Genomic DNA, 14,189 nt, shown 5'->3' with positions numbered 1-14,189 from the left:
CGTTCCTTTAAGAACAAGAAATACAATGAAGACGCTGGAAACAAAGCCTATATGCACGGACATTTCCAAAAATAAGCCAAACTGGGTGCTTGCCCACCAATTTGTGCTTCTCCCGCTCGGCTAAAACAGGAAACATAAATCCCACACGAATATTATAAAATTAACAGAAACAGTAAGAACACAATAAAAACAGTGATGGAAGACAAATTAAAGGTCATTGATTTGAGGAATGTTTCTTCGCTGTACTTCGTAGTGGTCTTTTTTCTCCCTTAGTCTCATACTAAACATAAAATGGATATTTTTAGATTCAATAGCGACAAATTTACTCATGTTGTTAGTGGTTTGTGCAGTTGGCTACTGGATCGCACCGGTCTGCCGCAGGCTTTCTCCTCTCCACGGGCCAGCAGTGTCTTGGACAGAGTTATTTTGCGCTATAACCATTATGTTTGGCGCCCAGTTGTTGTCTTTGCTCTATATCGTAGACCCTGCACCACAAAACCAGCCATAAGGGTCGATTTTTCTAAATAAATCAGCTTTACGTTGATGTATGGTCTGTTTAGGATATTTGGTGCAACTGTTTGAAAATCTGGGATCTGAGGATGCAAAAAATTATTCATATTTTTTTAATTACCTAGATGTTCTTAGTAATGCATATTATTAATCAAAAATGAATTTGTGATTTTTTTGCGGTATGAAATCTCCAAAATGTCTTTGCATTTGATCTTTTACTTGGCATAAAAGGAAAATGGATCATTTTGACCCATGCAGAGTATTGTCATGTAAATATAAATGCTCCAAGCTCACATATAAGCTCATGTGAGTCTTTTAGCTGATGTTGGTCAAAAATCCCTTCTAATACACAGATGAACATTCAGGCGAGAGTGTATGTTAAAGGGAGGTTTGCGGTGGGATCTGTCTCGTGTTGTTTGTCGCTCCGTGAGTGGTTACGGGTCGAGGACTTGTTGCATAATGAATCATATTTTCCGTGGCAGGGACCCGTCTGCTGCTCTGATGGTGGATGGAGCTTCAGGTATCCGGAGGGTGTTCATCTTTAACGGCGCTGTCTGTGAGGAGACGTCTGTCGGGCCCTTGAGAGCCACAGGCTGCTGACCGAACCTTCCTAAACGGTCTCCAAGAGGACCAGGTGAGGGTTACAGCATCTGCGTGTGACTCTGAGACACTCAAACCCAAGCACATAGACAGGGCTAAACCGGGAAGACATAGCTCAATTAGGACATCATTTTAGAAAAAACTTTACCGGTGTGCATCTTATGACAAAACAAAGGCGCTGACATGTTTTAGGATCAGTGCAAGTATCTTTCAGCTGAAACAACTGTTTAGTTTAGGACTAGGCTTGAGCCTCGTCTGTGAAACCGAAAGATAATGGACAAAATGCATCTATTTTTTTCTGTAATCGCACAAAATTCCCGCCTTGAAATCTTCACACAGTACAACATGAATAGGAACAATATGTTTTCACGCTGCCTGTTGTCCGCCTTTCACATCCGTAACAAACATTTTGATGACGAATACGAAAAAAAACCCTCATAATAAAATTTCAGAGCCGGTGTGCATAAAGCTGGAAAAGTAGAAATCTGGATATGATGGAAGTACAGTTCAAATAATCTTTAAAGGTTTTGTATATTTTTTAATGCACACACTTAGACATATCATGCACATTTTTTTTACGAACTGCCAAACTGAATGTTGAAAGTTCATTGGAAATTAAAGTTAGGTTGGATATAATAGTGAAGGACTAAAGAAAAAAGCACTTTATTCTCAAAGTAAAAGATCATTGGAGTATTTATAAGCAGTCTTTCTACGTAAAAATTTTATGCCATTTGCCCGCTTTTTTTTGCTAGCAATTTCTAAGTGAAAATTGCTTCAGTATAAATCCTACCCCTAAATTTAATTCTGTCTAGGTTTGCTTTGGACAATAGCCGCGATGTAGTAAACCGACCTCGTTCACTTAAACAGAGAAAATCCATATTAGTCAGAAGTGTGAAAAATTGACCTCTACGTGCATAAATGTTGTCTTTACTTTCCCCGCCGCAAACACAGTTATTACTGAATAAAAACAGCTTTCACGTTCACCACTGTATATACAACATCAATATAAGGTCGAACCCTAACAAGCTACATTAACAAATACAAAGAGGGCTATTAATCGCCCACGGCTCTGCTCTCGGGAGCTCTGTGGGACGCAGACACCGCCCCTGGTTAACCAAACTTTCCAGCGGCCACACGGACTCAACCACAGCCGCTCTCGTGAACCCATGATGCTGCGCGTAAAACTGTCACAGCGACTTTAGCTCTCGTCCTAGTCTCCGAGAGCCATGTGATAGAGGCCCTCTTGATCTGATATCTTAGAAGTGTTTGGACTGCTTTAAATTGCAAGTAGCACAAACAACCTACTGACGTCCATTGCATATATCAATATACCAACTTGAGATTTTAGTCAACATTTTGTGTTCTGGAGAAAAGTAGAAGCAAAAGTAAAGAACTGAATTTTTTTTTTAAAGTATACTTTTTTATTATTAATATTATTTTGGAAAGCTGGACTAGAAAATAAAAATATACCTTGATAAAATTCAGAACCTTTTTTAAGGTATCTGTGGTTCCATCGCAAAAAATGAAAAAAAAAAAAAAACATTAAAATACACATAGATGGCCAACATCCATATGTTTTTAATCCAAGAAAATGAATAAAAATACAAGATTTTTTTAAACAATAAACCTGAATTAATCATTGAAATATAATATAATATAATATAATATAATATAATATAATATAATATAATATAATATAATATAATATAATATAATATGTCTAGTGGCTAATCCATCCTCATTTGCATTTAGGCTCTTTTGATGGGAAATATATTTCTTGCCCCTGAAGTACATTTCAAATATATTTTGGTATATGATTGTTAAAAGTCAATATATATCCAGTTTCAACGATACATTTATTTCAACTGCATTGTTTGCAACTTAAACTTGAAAGAAATTTTGGCAGTACAGGTGTTTGTTTTTTTTCATGACAAATTAACAATATTTTTTATGAATTAATTATTATTTCATTTGTTGTGCAACCTTTCACATCCTGGGAACCTTTGGATTGTACAGAAGGGTCTTTACAGAGGAATGCTTGAAAATGCTTCTTTCAAAACAGCCGATCACTGAAAGCTTTTTCTTTTTTGGAACCAGAAGGGCTCTTCTATGACTGGGCTGAATTTTGCAACCTTTATTTCGCAAAGTATTGCTGCAATTCTTGCTCTTGTCGTCTGTTCTCTCTCTCTCTCTCTTCTGAAGTGATTTCACCGCCCTGGCGCTGTTTTCCTCTCCATAAGGGCCCACACAGTCGCAGCGAATGACACTTTTACACTCTCATTGGCCAAAAAGAACAAGACACAGTACTACACTAAGCTTTCCTTATTGGGGGAGGTGGCGGCGCGCAAAAAAAGAGACGAGCGGAGGCTTTTTTAATTGAAAAGTGCATGCATTTTTCTAAGGTGGACAAGCGTTTTGAGGACTTTGCAGACATTTATTTGACGTGTCACGTCATGCGGTCCGATGCCAAGTCCCTCTGTTTGAACTCGCTGCCATTTCCACACTGCGCTTATTCATTTGTGAAATAATTGCTGGGACCTTCAAGGGTTTTCTTTGGCCCACCTGGAAATATGTCGTTTTTTCACCTGATCTTGGTTCTAATTAACAAGCCTGTAAGGGCTTTGCGAGCTTTTTTTTGTACGACATACTTATTTTAATAGAGTTCTGTCGTAATGGCTCTGTGTGAGGTTTGGGGATGTGTGTGTGTGTGTGTGTGTGTGTTGTGATGAGGAGTTTATGTGTTCGCCCCCCGAATTAAAGATGAATATGTTATCCGTGATTTCTATTTTTGGCTTTTAAAAAAATAACTACACAAAAGGCTATTTACAGTACACACAGAGTTTGTTTAGACTGCAGCAGACAGATGCATGTGTTCAGCTCGGCTCGTGTTTATTTACCCCGCAGCTCTTTTAAAAGGACAGTATTCAGCAGCGAGGGGCTGCAGCAGGGTGAATCTCACCTGAGTCAAAACCTGAAAACCCACAAGAATGTCCGGGTCAGACTTTACTCAAAAGTGAAAAACAAAAAATAATAATCATGCATTTTAACATGCTATTAACATTTGCATAAAGAGAATGAAGCCTGTCTTAGAGCCATTTTTGGCATCAAAGTGTCATATATAATTACATTAAAATGTTTTCTTTATTGTAATGCGGTTAAGAAATATATATGTATTTGAATAATAATAGTTTTTAATTAAATATTTAATAATAATTATATATATATATATATATATATATATATATATATATATATATATATATATATATATATTTTTTTAATACAGTAATATACATATTGTAGTGGTTTTTGTTTTTGTAGTTTTTTTGTATTTGTAGTTTTGTTTACATAATATATGTTAGTGCACTGTGTATATGATGCATATGTATAAGTTTAAGAAAGATGTATATATATATATATATTACATTTCTTATATTTTAGATCATTTATTTGAATATTAATGTAAATATTATGTAAATATTATCACAATATATGTTTTTATATATGCATAATAAATATACTAAGTACACACAAAATTATGTAAACAAAAACTTTTATTTTGGATGCAATTAATTGTGATTAATCACCCACTAATATATACATGCACACACACAAATTTTAAACTAAGCATTAAAGTCAGTACCATGCACACAAACAGTTCAGGAACTGTGCTTAATTGTCATCAGTTTATTGCAATTCAAAGTAATCTTTATGGTGCTTAAAAAGCCTTCACCGACACAATATAACATCTAGTCCTTTCTTTTGTGTTTTAGTTGAGATGTAATCCGATCGTGTTCTTGACAGGTTTGATGAGATTGATCTGTGACCTCTGACCCCAGTCAAGCAGAGATGCTATAAAGCAGTGAAGTAGACACTGCAGATAGATTATCCGTTAAACACTCGACCCATGCTTCCCATAAACCTGAGGCCAGCGTCTGCAGACGAGGAATGGCTGAGCGCTGCCAGCAGACGTCAATGTAAAAACGACCCAATTGGAGGTCATATAATGTGAGCTTTGTCCATTAAACCCTGGCCTCATAAATACTTCCATGTCCACACGTAGTGAAAAACACTCAATAGAGTCTAGACAAAAGGCAATCAGAGCCGCCGGAGCCGCTGAGCTCTCCTGATCCACGCTAATGGAATCTCCATAGTCAGCTCACTACAGCCCTGCCATGCACCCTTCATAGACAACACTACATTACACTCCCACTTTAACTACTGCGTGCTTGTATTTAAATTAATCGTTTGGTACAATGCACTTATTGTGTACATGTTTTTATGTTGTAATTACATGCCTTACACCTTAACCCTCCCTTAAACCTACCTATACCACTAAACCTGCGCCTGAAGCGTCCACAACACACTACGTACTATCAGAAAATGATCAAGTATATGTCAGTTCACTATAATATACTCAAAAACACTATAGTATTTACTAAAGTAATGATTCACACTCCCTCACACTGAGCTCATTCAAAACTTAATGACAGATATTTATAACAATTTATTTCTTTACAGGTGATTATTGTTGATAAAACATTCACAAGCAACTTAAAGTAAGGCATTTAAAGCTGCTAATAAACGAGGGTTTATACGGATGCTAATATAGTTGTGATTAAGTTGCTGTGTTTTTTTGGTGTGGACTTTACTCTAGTTTCTAAAATGTTGTGCACAAATTTAATGCAATATTTTAGCAATCATCCTAATCCAGCATGGCTTTCAAATAGCATCAATGCACATGATTCGTATTATTTATTTATTATTTATCCAAGCGGTATTATTTATTTTTCCAGTACAAATATGTAAACATTCTTAATTCAAGATGCAAGCAAAAAAATCTGAAGCCTTGTGCTTAAAACAAGGACAAATGTCTGCTAATAGGATCAGAAAAATAAATGTTAAATAAAGAAAAATCATATTATTTTTCTCACCCCACTGGAAGATATTTTGTTTTAAGCATGAACTCGCTTTCACTTTTTCAGAAAGCAAGACTTAATGTCTTAAGTCATTTTGCTTTCCAAGTAAACATATTTTGATTTAAGAATGTTTTGATATTTGTACTGGAAAAATGCTGAGTGGGAAAATAATTTTTTTGCTGTGTGTAAATAAACACGACATGTCACGACCAAATACACACAAATCAGATCTGACAGCTTTGGTGTAGCGTAAGATAAACCCGCAGTTTCGCTCTGATCTTTACACAAAACTGTCACGAGGCTTCAGAAATCATCTGCATCAGATCTCTCATCAGATTTTCAACGGACACAGTTGTTTGTATTCATTTCTTCCAACGAGTTTAAGGAGACACGTTTGAGACCAACTTGATATTTGACGCCGCTGAGACATTATACGACATTATACCGGCCGCAGTAAAGTGTGTGCATGACGTAATGGGAACGTTTCCAGCATTAGTGTGTGTGTGTGTGTGTGCTTCTGCGCTCAGGTGTGTGTTATGACGTCAGGGCAGGTGTGGCGTGTGCTGAGATCCGGCTCATTTCCACCGCGTTCATCAGTCACACACATTCACACACACACACACAGAGAGAGAGAGACGCCACAGAGGGTCTTTCAGTGGCAGTGTGATGCAGTAAGGTAAACATGGTGAAGAGTGTAAACATCTTTCAGCTGTAATTGCTGGTTCACCACTCAGACCTCACACACACACACACACACACAGGCACAAGTGCTCTGTGTGTGGTAATCCATTAACAGATACACACACACCTGCTGCCAGGTGCTGAGTGGGCAGTACGTGGGCAATCTGTACCTGTTTGTGTGTGTGTGTGTGTGTGTGTGTGTGTGTGTGTGTGTGTGTGTGTGTGTGTGTGTGTGTGGTCAGTATCTAAACAGGTTGTGATTAAGCCATCGGTGCTGATGAACACAGAGACAAAATATCGAAGACTGAATTCCTTCAGCGTGTTTCCCAGAACAGTTAGTCAACTATGGTCACTTTCAAAAAGTCTTCAACTTCTAACCAGTGAAAAGAACCCTTAAGAAAAGGAAGGTTCCAAATAATATAAAAAAAAAATAATAATAATATCATATAATAAAAACATTTTATTCATGCATTTTTGAAAGGAAAAAAAAAAAAATATATATATATATATATATATATATATATATATATATATATATATATATATATATTTATTTATTTATTTTTTTTTACTTTCAAAAATGCATGAATAAAATGTTTTTATTATATGAAGATTTATGTTCAAATATTCATATAACAAAAGATTTATAAATGAATAATAGTGGTGTAGTCAAGTATGATGTAAAGTTCACTTAAAGAAAACGTCAGAGTATACTTGCAGTATACAACTACTAAACTACTCAACCCTTTGGTTTTAAGAGGCAAATACTACAAATATTATGGAGAAGGCTTTGAAAATAAACAGAATAGACGCAGCTCTTCTGGGTTGAGTCACGTCATTCCAGACAGACTGATGATCAGATCAGATCTGTCAAAAATCTCACGGGATTATTACAATCAATGGCAAAATGAATGTTTGGAAACATAAACTGATGTGTTACTGACACGCTACAGCAGAAGATAGAAACGACTGCCACCGCTGTATCTCTTTTTTTCAACCTGGTCTCATAAAAATATGTACCTCAGTGCACTTTTTGAGCAATACCACTTTTACGCTCATTGTGCTGAAGTATCAGTGTGCTGTTGCTCAAAGTTAATGCTCTGTCATGCTGTAAATATGCCCTAGACCCTAGCTTAACATCTGCAAACCGATAGAAAAACACATTTGCCATTTCAACTTTCTTTTACACAGATTTGAAGTGTTTTGTCGAAGTGAAGTTACACTCAAGAACATCTCTGTACTTCCTGAGCTGCCGAACAAACCTACCTTTTATGAAAACACATAGATACGAAGCTGGAAATGTGTGCTGATAACGTTCAGTTTTCAAATATCCCAGCATATTAATATTGTTTTGAAGTCACATGATAAGTAATTGTGCAAATATTATGCTTGATTAATCAAAACTCGTGTGAAAAATTTGTGTGAAAAGGAATATAAGGTGTCAGAGTTTTATTGACTCTGTATTTCTTTTGGAAACTGCAGTGATATGTACCTGATATGTGCTAAAAAGTGCGAAGAGATATGTTTATGCCAAGAGACCAGGTGGTTTTTTTAATCAGAACTGGATGTTATTAATAAAAAAAATATATAAATGTTTTAAATTCAATGTAAAAAAAAAAAAAAAAAAAAAAAAAAGTTGTTTCAACTTAAAATAATGTGTTAACTTTTAGACTTTTTGAGTTTAGTCAACTAAAATATAGCTGGCGGTTAAACTAGCAACTTCAAATTTCAAGTTGACTAAACAAACATTTTGAAGTCAGCAGGGCAACAAATTATTTTAAGTTAAAACTTTTTGTTTTACAGTGTTGAAGCAAGCGGTCCGAGAGACGTCAGCTTGGTTTGAGCGCATGATGGAGGGGAAATACTTTAACTGTATCCAATCAAACACTCTGGCCAATCCAATTATGTAGTTACGGAGGCAGCTCAGGTGCGGCTCTCGGCCCTGGTCTAAGCCGGAGAAAATAAACCAGCTCCTGCTTTGTGGTTTTCATGTGCGCACGAGGAAGAGGAGCCCCACGCTTTCGCTCCGAGCAGAAAAATGGTCGAGAAGATCACAAGAAAACCCCTCCGTCAATAAACAGCAGAGACCAGGCCACAGAAACAACCCCCAGAGACGTCTCACCTGGACCTCGGTATGCTCTGTGAAATAAAGCCACGCTCTCAGAGAGCTTTTCAAGGTTGTCCACGTCTAGTTCGCTAGATCTGCGTAGATCTGGGCGATTTTCCAGAATCAAATGAAGGCCTTGGCTAAAAGATTGAGTTGCTGCTTACCAAGTCTTTCTAGTTATCACAAAATTATGTCCAGTCCTGCGAAAACAGCCAGACCTTCTCTGGATTGAGTTTTAAAAGCCACAATTATTACCAGCAGGTATTTTTATTACCTGTTGTCAAGTCAAAACTGACCAGTATTTACATTATTAATACTTACAGTTGGTCTTAATCTTTCATCCAAAATGTAGTAACCTAAGGTGACTGAACGCCACTCATTGGTAATGTTGCACCAGTTTTATTAGTATTAGGATATAATAGATGCTCTTGAGGGTGAAGCTGATTTAAAGAATGAGAGCGCTGTAAACATTAGCATGAAACGTGTTCGTAATGATGCATGTAATCAAAAGTATTTGCATGATTGTAAAAATGCAATAGATTTACAAACTGTTTTTTCTTATTCCTCATCAAAAATGACCTTGAAATTGCTTGAAAGTTTTGATCATGCACGAGTGCAACAGAGTGAGGGGAAAAAAACTAAAAGTACTAAAATGATCTATTTTTTGTATTGTGTGAGCAGAGTTCATTTTGATGACATTTACTGGTATTTTAAGAAAAACTCCAATCCAGAGCACGGCATGAAGGAAAAATTCAGAATAATATCTCAATCAGACAAATTCATACCTTTATAAGTCACACAAAACATACTTCATTCAGCCTCGAGAGCTCAAGATCTTGAACCACATGCAGTGCTCACGACTTCTGCTTTAATCACAGACGCCTTTTCTCAGGAAATGTAGGTTAATCTGAAGCAGCGGAGAGATGAGCTGACAGACGGCTGAGACTCAGCACTCGTTTAGCTAATTAAACAGTTTCAGCCTGGACCTTGAGAACATTAGCAGGTTTTTAGAGGATGTCCCTGGAGTGTGTGGTGAAGTGTGCATGATATGTCAGGAAGATCAACAGAAGGATGCTTGGCTCGTTGCAAGTGGATTAGAGACTGGGTTCTTCCCTATTTGTGCGTTTTCTAGACTCGTATCATGATAAAGTGACACAGTCATGATGCACAGTGTTGTGATTTGCGTGACTTCCTTGTCCCAGCTGAAACATGCCTATGCTAACATTGTTAAATCAAGACACATTCATTTGAGAAGCAAAATTACTTAAGATATTAAGTCCGGTTGTTTCAAATGTACCAAAAATGAAACAAGAAAAATATCTGCCAATGCTATTAAAATATAATTGTGTTTTACCTTTTGAATTGTCAGGTTTATTTTTCTGACTCCACTACCAGATATTTTTCTCGTTTTAATCTTTTCATTAATTTTGGTTCTTGATTAAAGAATGTTTAGATATTTGTACTGGAAAACCAGACAAATACACTTAAATTATTTCAAATGATTAATCGTGATTACTTTTGTTCACGTAATATATACACACATGTTTATTCTGCATATTGCACACTGCAAAATTACACACATGCATGAATATGTTGAAGACCAAAAAATTATATAACACTATATAACATTATATGAATAAATAAACACATATATCAATTATATGAATGTAAATATGTACATGTAAATATTTTCCAAATATATGCTGTATGTGTGTGTATTTATATATTTACAATAAATATACTCAGTACACACACACACACACACACACACACACATATATTTGGAAAATATCCAAGTGCATTTAAAGTATATAGCGTGTATCAAAATTACACTGTAGGGTGAAATAGAAAATGAGTAGAATTCATCTGGAAATGGTTTGAAGAAGAGATATAAATAAAGGTCAAAATAAGGTCGGTTGCCATTGTGATGGTTTCAATTCTTGTGATTTGTTTTTTATAACTTGAAGACAAAGTCTCACAGGTATAGGCTTTCAGTTCGAATACGGCAGGAAGACCTGAGGTTAAAGGTCATGAAGGTGTGTAATCTCTCTTCTCTCACCGAGGGGAAAGCGCTGCGTCCTTTCCCTGTTATCTGTCACTGGCAAAGATTCTTTCATTTCCTCTCAAAGGCTCAGTTTACACACCAGCAGGAACAAATAAATCTTTCAGAGAGAGCATACACCGAAAGCACATTTTAAAATACTAACATTTATTTCTAAAAGTTATAATTTATCCTCAAAAATATGCAGCCGGTCCAAAAACATCAGAGAAATCAAATGATTTCGCTGCTCCAAAAGTAATGTTCTCTGTCCAGATCCGCTCTGCCAGCCGCAAAAAAGAACGAGCTGATTACAAGAAAGCCTGGATCGAGAGCTTGCCAATAGCATTTCCTCGCTCGACGGATCTGTGTGCGCATCCAATGTGGCGACAAAGTGCGTGTTTATTTATTATTTTTGCATGACGAAATTATGTCTAGTCTCAAGACATGCCCAAGAAAATGATTAGTTGGATGCCACTTTGCTGCTGTGCTATTAAGAGCAATCTCTGGGGCGTTTTATCTAAAACAATTACACAATGTAATGCTCTTTATGAATGCTGGGAAGTGCTTGGCCCGCTCCGCGGATGACTGTCAGCACATCATCATCCCGGGGTTGACTCTGGACGCCGCTCACAAAGAACAGCCTTCTATCGCTGATTTACGCGGGTATCTCAAACCAAAACAATGGTTGATGCTTCAATAATGTTGACTCAAGCACGAGATAAATATACCAGCGGGATGAGTTCATTACGTTTAATTTCTGTGTAGAGGAACGTGACGTTTACCAGGTGAGAGAGAAGCAGCGGCTTTGTCTCAGAAAGAGAAAAACTGAATTATAGGCTCAAGGTAATGTCTGAGAAGTACACACGCAGACAACTTTACAGTAGATGGCTGTGGGAAAACAGTCATTTTCAGGCAAAGACATGGGAACCGAACGCAGTCCTGGCACGCTGGCAGAAGCCCGAAGTGTTGAAAGCAGGAAACGACAGTGGTTTGGACGTTTGTTTGCGCTTATTTGAATAAGATAAAGCCATTTTAACTGTAGACGGAGTGTCTGCTGAGAATAGCGCCGCTCGACATTTAGGTGTTTCTCAGAGCACTTATTGGCCTTGGCTTCTAACCTGTCCTGCACTATTTGTGCAAAAAAGCGCGTGAATGATGCCCTTTGCTTTACGGCCTCTTTAGGGACCAGTATCTTCATCATCGCTTTAATATCCTAGCAGTGAGTAAGTACCACTTCGGTGCTCGTTTTCAACATAAAAAGCTAAGAGCGAGAGCTTGCGAATACGAGGACAGGTGAAGAAAAGTCAAGCCGTGGCTAAAAAAGCAATAGTGATCACAATTGATGTAGTGAAACGCTGATACTCTGAAAAGCATGAAGGCGCTCGGCCATTTAGTGCTTTGAAAACAAATAAAGAACTGTAAAACCAATCCTTTACGAGACTGGAAGCCAAAGCTAGTGTAATGTGCTTGCTCTGACTGGCTTTTGTTAATAACCTGGCTGCAGTTTCGCACAAGCTGCACTCTGTCTGTTTTTTCGGGCAGTTACATAAAAAGTGCATTACAGAAGTCAAAGTGAGAAAAGACAAAGGCATATGTCTGCTGCTTTTTTTGTTTTGTTTTTTTGCATGTTGCATTGGGTCAGTTGCAGAAGTTTTCCCTCCTAGAGGAAGGTTTTTGAGAAATGACGGCAAGAAATGATATTTTTTCCCTTTTCCCTTTTATTTGCTCTATATCTGTTGCGTGGTAGCGTCGCCAAGATCATCGGTTCCATTCCCAAACCAACTGATAAAATTCAGTGCAAGAGGATAAAAGCATCTGCCAAATGTGTAAATACAGATGAAAACGTTTGCCATAGAAATAATATGCGATATGCTTTAAACTGTACTTACCGTTAAACACTTCAGTCTAGAAGAAGACCAACTCAATGTCATTCTAGGCCTCCTAAGGACCTCAAAATATTCACATTTGTAATTGAATAAGTGTTCAATTTATAAATATGACAGTGAACCGAGTGCTCTGTTCATTTTAACTTCAATGGTTCGTGTTTAGTTTAGACACATGCATGTCGCTTTCAGATATTCCTGGAAATCCTGCGGACCAAGTGCCGAGTTGGATGCTCTCGGAGGGACTGGAAGCGATATCCAGGAGAGAAGTCAGTGGCGAGGATCATTCCTCTATCTGCTAATGATCTTGACAACTGACTTGCTCATTTGTTTTCTGCCTTGTCTTTGGATTTGAAACTTCTGGTGGAAAGTGAAGGCTGAACTATGAATTGGCTGGATGTACAGCAGCTGGACGGCTTGCGTTTTTCCAGGGTTTAGTGTGAACAGAAGCAGTGTTCTCAGGGTAGCACAAAGGCCTTGCTATGACTTTCAAAGAAAAACATCCTAATAAAAGAATCTTTGCATCAAACGTCTCATTAAAGTAATGAGCGGCAACTGTTTTCATCCATGCTCAAGTGTCTCCAGCGATGCATCTTTGATTTATATTGTTTCGATATATCTGGCAAGCCGAGTTGCAATCTCAGCGTTATAAGAAGAAGCATTAGCTCACATTCGCTCACTACCTCTCTTTCAGAGACTGAGCAGGTGAGCTCAATTTGGTGTTTATAAGAGCTGCTTGAATTTCATATCTTGTTTCATTTGAATAGTTAAATGAAACGTTAAAATAGCGCTCTGGCCTTGTGCGTGATTATAAATGGATTTAAAAAGGTTACATTCCTGTTCAAAGCTTAAGGTTGGACTTGGTTTGCTGACATCGTTTTTTTGGATGCTTTGATGCGAACAGTCAAAACGTTAAAGTGATAGTTCAGCCAAAAATTCAAGTTTGCTGTTCATTTACTCGCCCTCAGGCCACCCGGGATTGGTTGTTGGTGATTCCAATAAAGTCAATGGGTATCGGCACTTCGAGAGTCATTTCATTCATGAACGAATCATTCTTTTTAGTGAGCTATAGCTACACCGTTTGACCATCTGCACTGAACTTTCAGCGTTGTTCGCGCTCGAACAGCTCAAATCACAATCAACCACCCCTTTCACTGCAAATCTCTTCCTTTTAGTTGCAGAAAGCATTCTGACGCTTCACCACAGACACAGGGTTACTGCAGTCTAATGGCAAATTGATAGGTGACTCTTGATGCTTATAAACTGTATGGAAGCCTTCATTATGGGTACAAGTAACACTTTCAGCATGTTAATTTTTGCAGAACCGGCAATTAAAGAATGTTAAAAAATAATAAACTTGTGAAATTAGATTTTAAATGCATTTGTTTGCTTTGCAGACAAATCAGCGCAGTAAAAAACCCAAAGTGGCGAGGGAGAGGTTGACTGAA

The sequence above is a fragment of the Puntigrus tetrazona genome, unplaced genomic scaffold (assembly GCF_018831695.1).
Source record: "Puntigrus tetrazona isolate hp1 unplaced genomic scaffold, ASM1883169v1 S000000223, whole genome shotgun sequence".
NCBI classification, from domain to species: Eukaryota; Metazoa; Chordata; class Actinopteri; order Cypriniformes; family Cyprinidae; genus Puntigrus; species Puntigrus tetrazona.
Note: the sequence above shows the minus strand (reverse complement) of the source record.